At 39.8% G+C, this 12,209-nt stretch overlaps 1 protein-coding gene across 7 annotated transcripts in view; it reads left to right on the forward strand.

The window, feature by feature from the left end:
• ANK3 (ankyrin 3) overlaps positions 1-12,209 on the forward strand; it is a 706,927-nt gene that overhangs the window by 470,555 nt on the left and 224,163 nt on the right. The window lies entirely within an intron of this gene.

Here is a 12,209-nt window from a genome sequence, read left to right on the forward strand (position 1 = left end):
TCTCCAGGAGAGTGTTTAGGGGGTCTCTATTCTGAGTGAGAAAAGACATCCTATGGAGCCGAGGTTCTGGATCCTCCCTTCCATGTAAACCAGATGGTAGTAGACAGACTTGACGAGAGTGAGTTTTATCAGCATGGCAAGGTAAATCTCTGAAAAACACTGCCTTTATGAAAACAAAAGCCTACCAGCGCTCTTTTTTTTTTTTTTTTTTTTTTGAACTGGTTTCCACTACTCTACTTAAAGATAAAGATGGGAATGTTGTTTCGTCTTTCAGCTTTAAGGGGTCACTGTGCACTGACACCCTGGCAGCTTTGAATTGCGGGACGGCAGGGAACTTTTTGGCAAATGTCCCAGTGTAAAGATGCTACCCATGCCTAACGTGTGTGAAGGGCCAGTGACCTCATTTTCAGGGATGAACTGAGGTTACTGCTATGCAAAGCCCTTGCAAACAAAGGCAGCCCTGCATCAATCAGAGGGAATTTGTGGAGGTAGCCCTTGTATTTTGGGGTGTTTTGATGATGTTTGATGATTACAAACATAACTGCGGAAGCATTTTCCCTACAGGTCAATCCCCTTTTCCCCCTATACGCTCCTCTTTAATTGATTTATTCATGGAAAACTCTGGCTTTATTTCTAATCACAGGGTAGCAATTAAATAATAGTAATAATAACCTGAGGTCTTCCCTGAATCAAAGGATCCAAATATTTCTAAGCATTTGCCATGAAAAATAAGCACGCACGCACGCACACACACACACACAATTCTCCTTTATTTAAGATGTTTAGGCTACACCCCCAAACAGACACCTAAAAAGGATTTATTGTCTACCATGCAGTCTAACCACCCCTTTTGGGGGGGGAAAAAAAGACAACACAATCTCTTAAAGATCTGGGGTGTTTATTATCCGGAGACAGACAGTAGCATGAATGTCACAGTTGTGTCAGGTTGTACAATTGGTCACATTCTTTTGAAAATTGGTTTGGAATTACGTCATGCAGAAGAGATCTGTGAAAATATCAACACACAATATCTTGCTCTAAAATATCTGGATGTGTGGAACTGGCACTCTCCAAATGTGCCTGTCCCACTCTGTGGCAGTGATTCTGCTGTAACCTCATTTAAAAAAAAAAAAAAAAAATCCCATTCTTTGTTGCTAGGTCTCCTTCACATACTCGCCAGTGCCACCACTCTGTGTCAGACCACAATGCCTTAATCTCAGAGGAACATGGCCTTCCAGTCACTCTACTTCTCTTCTTTGAAAGTGGTTTTATTCCAAATAAACACCAGTCTTAGATCTTGAGAAGTTCTGCAAAACAGCATCATAGATGTTATGAGAATGAATATGAGGCCATCTATGGAAATGTCTCACACATGATAAGCACCCAATGATTGTTGGTTATATTCCCATATTATTAGATATTAGGATGCTTAGATGCCTTATGATTCATTAAGCACAACAGAATCCAGGCTTTCCTGCGTTTTCCTTCTGAGAGTTACTGCTAAAACCAGAATGTGGCTCTGTAGGTGATCATAGCAGATATACCATATTTTTCACAAATAACATGTCCACACATACAACATGCAGCGTAGCTCACTTAAGCAAATAACGAAGGGGGGGGTGGTTGTGCAGTTGGCAAAAAATAAATAACTTGTGTGTTATTTGTGTGAAAATATGGTAATAGAAATCAAACAGTGTACTCCCAGTGAATTAGACCAGAATGACTCAGATCCATGGAGCCCCTTCTTCATCTTCTCTTGAAATTTGGAAGAAGGACCTTTAAGTCTGTCACTAGACTTTTATCTTCTTTGACTGGTGATGCGGAGAAAGTGCAAGAGACTGGGGAAGATATAAAGCAGACCTGAAGCACTCCCAGTGAAGTTGGTGTAGGTTTACACCTTTCAAGGAGTGATTACAGCATTGGACTATGCAAGAGATCGGCATTTCCTTGTTCAGAATTTACTGAGTATCTCTTGGGTAAAACTAAACCATGTACAGGGCATGGATCTGCCCAAAGAAGATTCTAGTCTGTTGTTGTGGGATACCTGGCACCCAAACAGAACAGACCAAGTGCTGCAGGAGGCCAGAGAGAGAAGGGATCGTGTCTGATGTTTCGCAGGGAAGATAGCAAAGGTGAAGTGATATTTGAGCTGGACCAGGGATTCATTAGGTAAGACTGTTGGTGGAAAGGGGGTAGGGAGAGGATGAGCATTCCTGAAAGAGGGAATGCCTGGGTGAAGTCACAGTGCCAGGAAATTACGAGGCCTGACAAGGAAAAATAAGCTGTCTAGGTTGCCTTGAAGCTTAGTATTTGTGTTTTATTTTAGGCTGAGGGTGTTTGGGGCAGCTTTTAAAGGGCCGCAGAGGCTATGCTGTAGAATTTGATTGGATACTATGGTTTAAAAGCAAAAATGTTTTTACAAATGAAGTCTGTCCTCAAAAACCAATGTGCAAAACAGATTAAAGCATATCAACTTGGGATAAAAGTGATGATAAGCACATGGAACTCTGCAAATGCAACCTTACCTTTGATCTCGGTATTCCTAAACCCAAGGACTCCACAGACTACAGTTTAAAAACCACTGGTGTTAAGGAAAGAGACTGGTCTTGTTATCCAGCAGTCCTGGGTTTCAGTCTTTGTTGCTTACTTATTAGCTATGGGACCTTCGGCAAGTCAATTAACTTTTGTGAAACTCAGTGTTCCGTATTGTAATGAAGAGTCCGCTCTTGAATGACTTTTTAAGAAATAAAAGATAATTATAATATACCATATATGCAAAGCGCTTATAGATACCATATTAGGCACACTCTAAGTTTTAGGAAAATAGCCACAACGGTGGACTCCAACATGCTGGCAGTTGTGAGGATGACACCAGACTGGGCAACATTTCATGCATTTGCCATGAGTCCAAGTTGACTCGGCAGCTAACAACAACAACAAATTGTAGCTACTGTCCCTGTCATCACTCTCTTCATGCCTGTGAGCTCCTGAGCATTGTCCATTGCTTCCTACAGATTTACCTAGGGAGCGTGTGCCAACTACAACCTCCTGGAGGTTGTTAGAATGATCTGGCATCAGGTGGCAAGGCCTGAACTGGACAAGTAGCAGGCTGAATTAAAAAAAAAAAAAGAGTAATAAGGATATTTCTAATTTTAGGAAGAGCTAAGATGTTAGAAAAATGATAAAAAATCTTTTAAAGCCTATCTCTGAACTGGCATGAAAGTAAGCAATTTGTAGAGAGAAAAAATGATTTGAAAGCAAGAAGCACGTTTACTTGGATGAATGCATACAGCGCACAAGAGATAAAACTTAGGACACACCCAAGGTGGACAGTCTAATAAGGGATTCCACGTTAAGCTGGGATCCACAAAGGGTGTGGTGCCATTATAAAGGTCAACAGGAAATCAACTCACCATAGGGAAGAGTACATCAAACACTTGCCTTTCTCAATTTGTCACTAGATGAAGGGAAAAAAATTTCCCTTGATAATTTGTTACCACAGAGAATCCCTTATACCCACACCAGTCTGAGGTCTAAATTTACCTGTGTAATCTTTAAAACAAAAACAAAAAGCCCTCAAGACAAGCATTTATTTTTCAAGCAATCCTGTATTGAGAGTGTCTCCAGGCAACTGGCGGAAGCTATCTCAGATCCCTCTCGGAAATATGGCAACGTGAGCCCCAGACCCTAAAGAATTCCCAAAAATTAATTTCTAAGGAATATGGTCTCACAACAAAAAATCACAAACCTTAGAAAGTGTAAATTAATACAATCACTTTGAAAAACAATCTGTCATTAATCAGTAAAGTTGGATAAGCATGTACTCAGTTATCCGGTATTTGTGATCCTAAGTATGTACCTTTAAAAATCGCTGTCTACGAAGACCAGAACCAGTGCCAGAATGTTGATAGCAGCATTGTTTAGAGTAGATCCAAAGGGAGAGCAACGCAAACATCCATCGGCTCTAATGTGGATGAATAGATTGTGTTATAATTATATAACGGAGTCTTATACAGCCAAAAAAACAAAAAAACAAACCTATTGCCATAGAATTGATTCTGACTCATAGCGACCCTATAGGACAGAGCAGAACTGCGACCCTATAGGACAGAGTAGAACTGCCCCATAGCGTTTCCAAGGAGCACCTGGTGGATTCAAACTGCTGACCTTTTGGTTAGCAGCCGTAGCTATTAACCACTACACCACCAGGGTTTCCTCTTATACAGCAGCAAAGATAAATTGATTACTGTTACATGTATCAACACAGATGACTCTGAGAACGCACTAGACAAAACAAACATGTCACGGAAGGATAGATGATGTATGATTCTACTTATATAGACAGTAAACTGTACAATTATTTGCTTTAGGAAGGTGTACAGAGATGTTAAAACTATAAAGAAAGGCAAGAAAATGATGAACACAGGATGCCTTGGGGAAGAAGGAGGGGAGGCAGCCATGGAAGGGTGCATTGTGGGAGTCTTCAAACCTACTTATAACTTTCATTTTTGAGCTGGCTGATGGGTACGTGGCAGTTTATTTTACAATTTTTCTTTAAACTGTCTATATATGTTTTATATACTCTTATAAAAAAAATTTTTTTTATGTACATGATATGTATCATATAAATACATTTTTAAAGGATGGGCAACTGTAAAAGTCACTGAGCAGAATATTTGATAGGATACAACAATTTAACTTTCTGGAAGGGGGATTTGAGGGAAAGAGTGAAGAAGAGAAAGTAGTCAAAGATTCCCACCAAGATTGTGTCTCCGTGTGGCAAGGATAATGGTAAGACCATTAAATAAAAATAATGAAATTAAGAGAATCTAGTAGCCTTGTCTCTATCATTAGTACCTTCCAGCAGTGGCAGATACATTATATATGTTTTCAGTGAACGTTTGTTCTTGCTGTTATTAAGGTGAGGGGATTGTAGGGCATGGAAGTGGAAATGTTTTGGAATAAGCAACGGACTGAGCTCTGAGTAGTGGGATCCTTGGAAGCGATAAGGTCTCCTGGGGGTAAGTGCAGGAAAAAAAAGAAAGGTGAGTTCAGTGATGGATAGAGGCAGTGAGGAACAAAAAACAGTGAACAAAGAGATGAAAGAAGCTAAAGGGAAGAACATCAAGAAAATGTGATCAGCATTGTCAAATGGCCAACGTTAGAAAAGACAGAGCTAAAAGGCATGGGGTTCGATGATTGGAAGACCGTTGTCAATTTTGTCCAGAGAGGATTTACTGATTAGTGAGAGAAGCCATATTGTCAGATGTTCAAATATGAATCATCATTAAGAGTATAGAGGCAGTGAGCCTAAAGTCACCCTTCAAAAATGGTTAATGGTTAAAAGAAAGCAAAAGTAAATAACTGTTTGTGAGGGCTTTGCTCTGCATTCATACCGCCACTCTACATGAATTATCCAGTGTCATCCTAACGATAGATTCTTTTATTCTCGTTTGACCGCTGACAAAACTGAGGCAAATTGATGTTAAGGAACTAGCCAGAGCTAACACTGTTAGTAAGGTGAGCAGCTGGGATACAGGCTCAGGCTGGGAGATCGATCCCAGTGCTTTGATTTCTAACCAGTCCTCTACACTGACAAATAGAGATCATCAGGTGCAAGGGATGCTGGGTAGAAAAGATGAAGAAAATATTATTTTTGGGGGGGGTGATTTAAGAGAGACTTGAGTGTGTATATTGGTAAGCAGAGGCTAGGGCACCAGTAGAGGAGGAGCAGAAGCTACAGAAGGCATCGCCAGACCCTTCACATAGTTCCTATATAGTTGAGAAGATGAGAAAAAGGAAAAAGACGAGAGAATCCTTAGGTCAGGAATAAATAGGCCCCACAGATCACCCCCCTGAGGTTTGCAAGGGAAGGAGCACATCTCCTTTGTGAGTTATGCATTCACTGGGTTTCCAGTCTCCCATTTCTTCTGGCTATCCACTGTTGTCTGGAAATGAACTCAATGAAGGAACTATGTGGTCCAGAGAGAACATATCTAATGGTTAATTGGATGGTTGGATGGGTAAAAGGATAGATAGACAGATAGAAGAATGGACAGATACAGGGACACAGAAGGGTGGAGAATGAATGAGTGAATGAATGAATGAACAGTTACTGAGCACTTATTGTAGACCAACATTTATTACGTACTTTCTTACAATAGTAATTAACAGCCTAGCCTCCAGAACCAAACTGTCTGGGTTGGCATCCTTGCACTTACTGGCTATGTGTCCCTGGGAAAGTCACTCATCCCTTCTATAGCCCAGTTTCCTCACTTATAAAATAGAGCTGGTGACAGAACCTAACTTATAAGGTTTTTGTGAGGATCAAGTAAGTTAATATAAGGACTTAGATAAATAATACATATTATATTAAGTAAATAAAACAATATTATATACAGTGAAATCTGTGAGAGACAGAACTTGAAGGGGCTGCCTTTTTTTTCCAGGTCTCACAAGATTTCTGCCTTTGACCGGGTGCAGTCTTACCACTTTTCTGTCTCTCCTTTTAGTGGGAAATTATTTGAGTTTTCTGTTTCTGATAGGTTTCCGCCTTACACAGGTTCTGGCTTTTGCAGGTTTTACTGTAATGAAGTAAGTTAATGTGGGCATTTATAATAGCATCTCACATAGAGGTATGAAGTATTAGTCATTACTGAACTTGATACTGAGGAAATGTTTATTCTTTCCAACCACTGCTTTCTGCTGAATAATATCAAAGCTACAGTGCAAGAGGAGAAGGTGAGTTATTATATTAACTCATAATAATGCTTGGCTCTACCCCTCAAGCTAGTTCCTTGAAAAACACACGTGGTTGATATTTATTTCGCCTAGTAAAATGGCTAAGTAGACAAGGCATTAAACAGTGACAGAAGAAACTTTCATTTTCTGAGTACTTCCTTCAGAACTTGGTCACCCAGGAAAGAAAGAATGCTGACCAACTTGTGTATATTCATTTTTCTGCTGGCCGACTTTTCAGGTAATGATGTCTCTGTGTGACAGTCCATGTGACAGAGCTGAATTTCTCTTGGGACCTAATTGCCTCCCCTAGTAATTATTCTACAGCCGTCTTTAAAGACACATTATTTTGATAGAAAGCTCAAGATTAAAAAGCAGACTGCAACCTGTGTTAAGAGTAAATCCTAGTTATTTTATGAAATGGTAGCTAAGAAATTCAACACATTGATACTGAGCCTAATATCGACGTATATATATTTATATATGTGTGTGTGTGTGTGTGTATATATATATACTTTGTTGTTGTTTTGTTGTTTCTGTTGTGGTTAGGTGCCATCAAGTCAGTTCCGGGTCATAGCGACCCTGTGTATAACAGAACAAAATACTGCCCGATCCTGTACCATCCTCACAATCATTGCTATGTTTGAGCCCATTGTTTCAGCCACTGTGTCAATCCATCTTGTTCAGGGTCTTCCTCTTTTTTACTGACTGTCTACTTTCCCAAGTATGATATCTTCTACAGGAACTGGTCCCTCCTGATAACATGTCCAAAGTCCATGAGGTGAAGTCCTGCCATCCTCACTTCTAAGGAACATTCTGGTTGTACTTCTCCCAAGAAAGATTTGTTTGTTCTTCTGGCAGTCCATGGTATATTCAGTGTTCTTTGCCAATACCATAATTCAAAGGCATTAATTCTTCTTTGGTCATCCTTATTTATTGTCCAGCTTTCACGTGCATATGAGGTAATTGAAAATACCCTGGCTCAAGTCAGGCCCACCTTAGTCGTCAGGGGACATCTTTGTTTTTTACACTTGAAAGAGGTCTTTTGAAGCAGATTTGGCCAATGTAATACATTGTTTGATTTCTTGACTAATGCTTCCATGGGTGTTGATTGTGAATCCAAGTAAAATGAAATTCTTGACAACTTCAGCCTTTTCTCTGTTTATCTTGATGTTGCTTATTGGTCCAGTTCTGAGGATTTTTGTCTATGTTGAGGTGCAAACCATACTGAGGAGCCTTGGTGGTGCAGTGGTTAAGAGCTCGACTGCTAATCAAAAGACTGGCAGTTCAAATGCACCAGCCACTCCTTGGAAAACCTGTGGGGCAGTTCTACTCTGTCCTGTAGGGTTGCTATGAGTCAGAATCTACTCAATGATATTGGGTTAATTTTTTGTTAATCTGTATTAAAGGCTGTAGTCTTTGATCTTCATCAGTAAGTGTTTCGAGTGCTCTTCACTTTCAGCAAGCAAGGTTGTGTCATCTGCATATCACAGGCTGTTTATGAGCCTTCCTCCAGTCCTGATGCCACTTTCTTCTTCATATCATCCAGCTTCTTGGATTATTTGCTCAGCATACAGATTGAATAGATATGGTGAAAGAATACAACCCCGACTCACATCTTTCCTGATTTTAAACATTGCAATATCCCCTTATTCTGTTTAAATGACTGCCTCTTGGTCTTTGTACAGAACCTGCATGAGCACAAGTAAGTGTTCTGGAATTCCCATTCCTCACAATTTTATCCATAATTTGTTGTGATCCACGCAATCAAATGCCTTTGCATAGTCAATACAACACAGTTAAACATCTTTCTGGTATTTTCTGCTTTCAGCCAAGAGCTGTCTGACATCAGCAATGATATCCCTTGTTCCACATCCTCTTCTGAATCTGGCTTGAATTTATGGCAGTTTCCTGTCGATGTATTGCTGCAATCCTTTTTGAATTATCTTCAGCAAAATTTCCATGTGTGTAATCTAGGCACTAGAAAAAAATATTAATGATAGTATTTGATAATTTCTGCATTCTGTTGGATCACCTTTCTTTGGAATGGGCACAAATATGGATCTCTTCCAGTTGGGTGATCAGGTAGCTGTCTTCCACATTTCTTGGCATAGATGAGTGAGCACTTAAAGCATGGGCATCCATTTATTGAACCACTTCACTTAGTATTCCATCAATTCCTGGAGTTTTGTTTTTTGCCATTGCCTTCAGTGCAGCTTAGACGTTTTCCTTCAATACCTTTGATTCTTGATCATATACTACCTCCTGAAATGGTTGAATGCCAACCAATTCTTTTTTGGTATAATGACTCTGTGTATTCCTTCCATCTTCTTTTGATGCATCCTGCGTTATTCAGTATTATGCCCATAGAATTCTTCACTATTGCAACTCTAGGCTTCAATTTTTTCTTCAGTTCTTTCAGCTTGAGAAATGCCAAGCATGTTCTCCCTTTTTTTTTATTTTCTAACTCCAGGTCTTTGCACATTTCATTATAATACTTTAATTACTTTGTCTTCTAAAGCCACCCTTTGAAATGTTCTGTTTAGCTTTTTCACTTCATCATTCTTCCGTTCACTTCAGCTACTCTATGTTCAAGAGCAAGTTTCAGAGTCTCTTCTGACATCCATGTTGGTCTTTTCTTTCTTTCCGGTCGCTTTAATGGCCTTTTGCTTTCTTCATATATGGTGTCCTTGATGTCATCCCACAACTCTTCTTGTCCTTGGTCACTAGTGTTCATTGTATTCCCCTCAGGAAATGAAGGTCCCAAAAACTTTACTCCATCCAAGTTATTAACATTGGCTCTACTTTGAGGAGGCAGCTCTTCCCTAGTTGTATTTTGAGTGCCTTCCAACCTAAGGGGCTCATCTGTGAGCACTATATCAGACAGTGTTCTGCTGCTGTTCATAAGGTTTTCACTGGCCAATTTTTTTTGGAAGTAGATCACCAGGCCCTTCTTCCTAGCCTGTCTTAGTCTAGAAGCTCTGCTGAAACCTGTCCATCATGGGTGACCGTGCTGGTATTCAAAATAACAGTGGCATGGCTTCCAGCATCACAGCAACACGCAAGCCCCCACAGTATGACAGAAAGATGAATGGTGGGTATGTATGTATGTATGTATATATATATATGTGTGTGTGTGTGTGTGTGTGTATGCATATACACACATATGTATATATATATTTTACATAACCCATTCTTAAGAGTTTTGGATGAGAATATTCTGAAAAGCTTGAGAGGATAATGGACAGTGTATAGAATCAAACTTTTCCAGATCTACAATCAATTCAAAGGCCTTCCGTGAATTTTGACACCCCTTTTTGAACTTATTTAGCCACTGTTTTCACGCACTCAAAGTTTGGGATGCTTAAGTCCCTGCTGTTACCTCTGGCAGTTGAAATATCCAGGCAGACTGATGTCATTTGTTCCTGGAACAGTATTAGTGCCCTTCTGGGCAAATTCTCTGATAAGTCATTGAGCAGGCACAAAGAAGATGATATTTTATGGTACACTGAGCCATCCTTGCATAGCTAATTTATTTCTAACTGAGCTTATGATAAGCAAAACAAAAGCTAGCCTTCCCAAAGCCATGAAACTCCTTAAAGCCTGCATTTTATTTTACTTTAAATTCCTGTATATTTTGTCGGATTTGTCCTTTGTTGGATTTGAACCTTTGTCTTGTCCTGTGTTCCTCTTACTTAACCCTGGGCTTTGATTAATTGATTTGTGTGTTTGAGTTAAGGGCCAATTTTGTTTATTTTTTGTGATACCGCTGTATGCTCCCAGATACTTAGTTCAGCAGCTTAGTTTAGGATCTCCAGTTTGCATCTTCGTGTAACAGCAAATTCTCAACTTAAATAGCTATTGCCGTGCTGTTGGTATTGTTAATAGAGCCTCCTGCGTTGTTCCCGGCAGTATTTTAATTAATGCACTGTTCCTACACAATTTATCAATTGATTGCTTCATTCACAGAACATGTATAGAACACCTACTATGTGCCAGGGTCTCTTCCAGTTGCTGGAGAAACAGAAATGTGAATATTATATGTATTGTGCCAGGTTAAGACATGCGGCCACTGAGACAGGCCAAAGATTTAAGAGTCATAAGTCTACAGTCTTGCAATAAAATGGTTCAGTGTTTATTTAGAACAGTCGTTCCCAACTGGGGTGATTTTGTCCCGCAGGGGACATTTGGCAATTCTAGAGACATTTTTGGTTATCACAAATGAGGGAGTGGTACTGGTACCTACTGTGAATAGGCCAGAGATGCTCTTAAACATTGGACAATACAAAGGACAGCCCCCTAGAAGAAAGAATTCTTTGGACCAGATGCAAATAGTGCCAAAATTGAGAAGCCCTGATTTAGAGGAAATAGGTGGAGTCTTACTGTGGTTTGTGGGAAGGGTGGAGGAGGCCGCGGAGGCAGTTATCACACCTCTGAGATCCTGAACAAGTCAGCTCTTACTGAATTGACCCACCCAGAACCAGGGAACCTTCTAAAGAATGAAATTTTCTTCAGTTACATTTCCAGGGATAAATTACTAGTCCTCAAAGATTGGCATTTTAGTGGCTTCTCAATTTCTTGTGACTTAATCTGCCTCTGCCTCTCCTTCAGGAGCTACAGTTTAGGGGTAAAAAGGATCAAAAAAAAAAAAAAAAAAAAACCATTGCTGTGGAGCTGATTCCAACACATAGCAACCAAGTGTACCAAAAACTATGATGCTATGTGATGTATACCAAGAACACACAATGAAATTAATGCTTTGGGAGCACTGATCAATTAATCTCCACCTGGGAGGTCTGGGGAGGCTTCACAGATGAGGTGGCATTTGTATAGGGGCTTTGAAATAGGTATTTGCCATATGGCTGAAAGAAGACTCTTTCCTTTTTTAAGCCATCCTCTAGCACAATTGCATTTATAACCAGTGTGACAAGATGGTTTTGGCTGCACTTTCTGGAAAAGCTTCTATATTTCACTGCACTGAGCAAGACTCTTTTACAAATTACGCAGGCCCAACTCAGGATCTCTGCTTTCGCCATGTTCTTTCTGTTAAAGGTTTCAGCAGCGGGTGGTTTTAGCTGTGTAGTTGTAGGTATTAGGAGTTAGCAGTCATTCAGCATTGTAAACTTGCAGTGAATGAATTACAGGTTTTCTGTAAATTTTTATTTACTTTACCTTTTTACTTACTCACTTACTCACTCACTCACTCACTCCTCCTGATGCACCTAGGAGAGTTTTCTCCAGGTGTGTGGCCTTAGCCAGCTTGAAAATATATGGAGAGTACACTTCACAATCCATGTAGGCATTTATAAGTGGTTTTCAAATACAGTCCATGTTTTAATATATGCTGTGTCCCATAGGAAATATTTGTGGCTCATTGGCCACAAATTCCTGATAAACCAGTGTGACTACGTAAAATGTGTTTGTGACACTATTAATGGAAAATTGTGATAGCTACTCACAGAAGAATGAAA

The sequence above is a fragment of the Elephas maximus genome, chromosome 16 (genome assembly GCF_024166365.1).
Source record: "Elephas maximus indicus isolate mEleMax1 chromosome 16, mEleMax1 primary haplotype, whole genome shotgun sequence".
NCBI lineage: Eukaryota > Metazoa > Chordata > Mammalia > Proboscidea > Elephantidae > Elephas > Elephas maximus.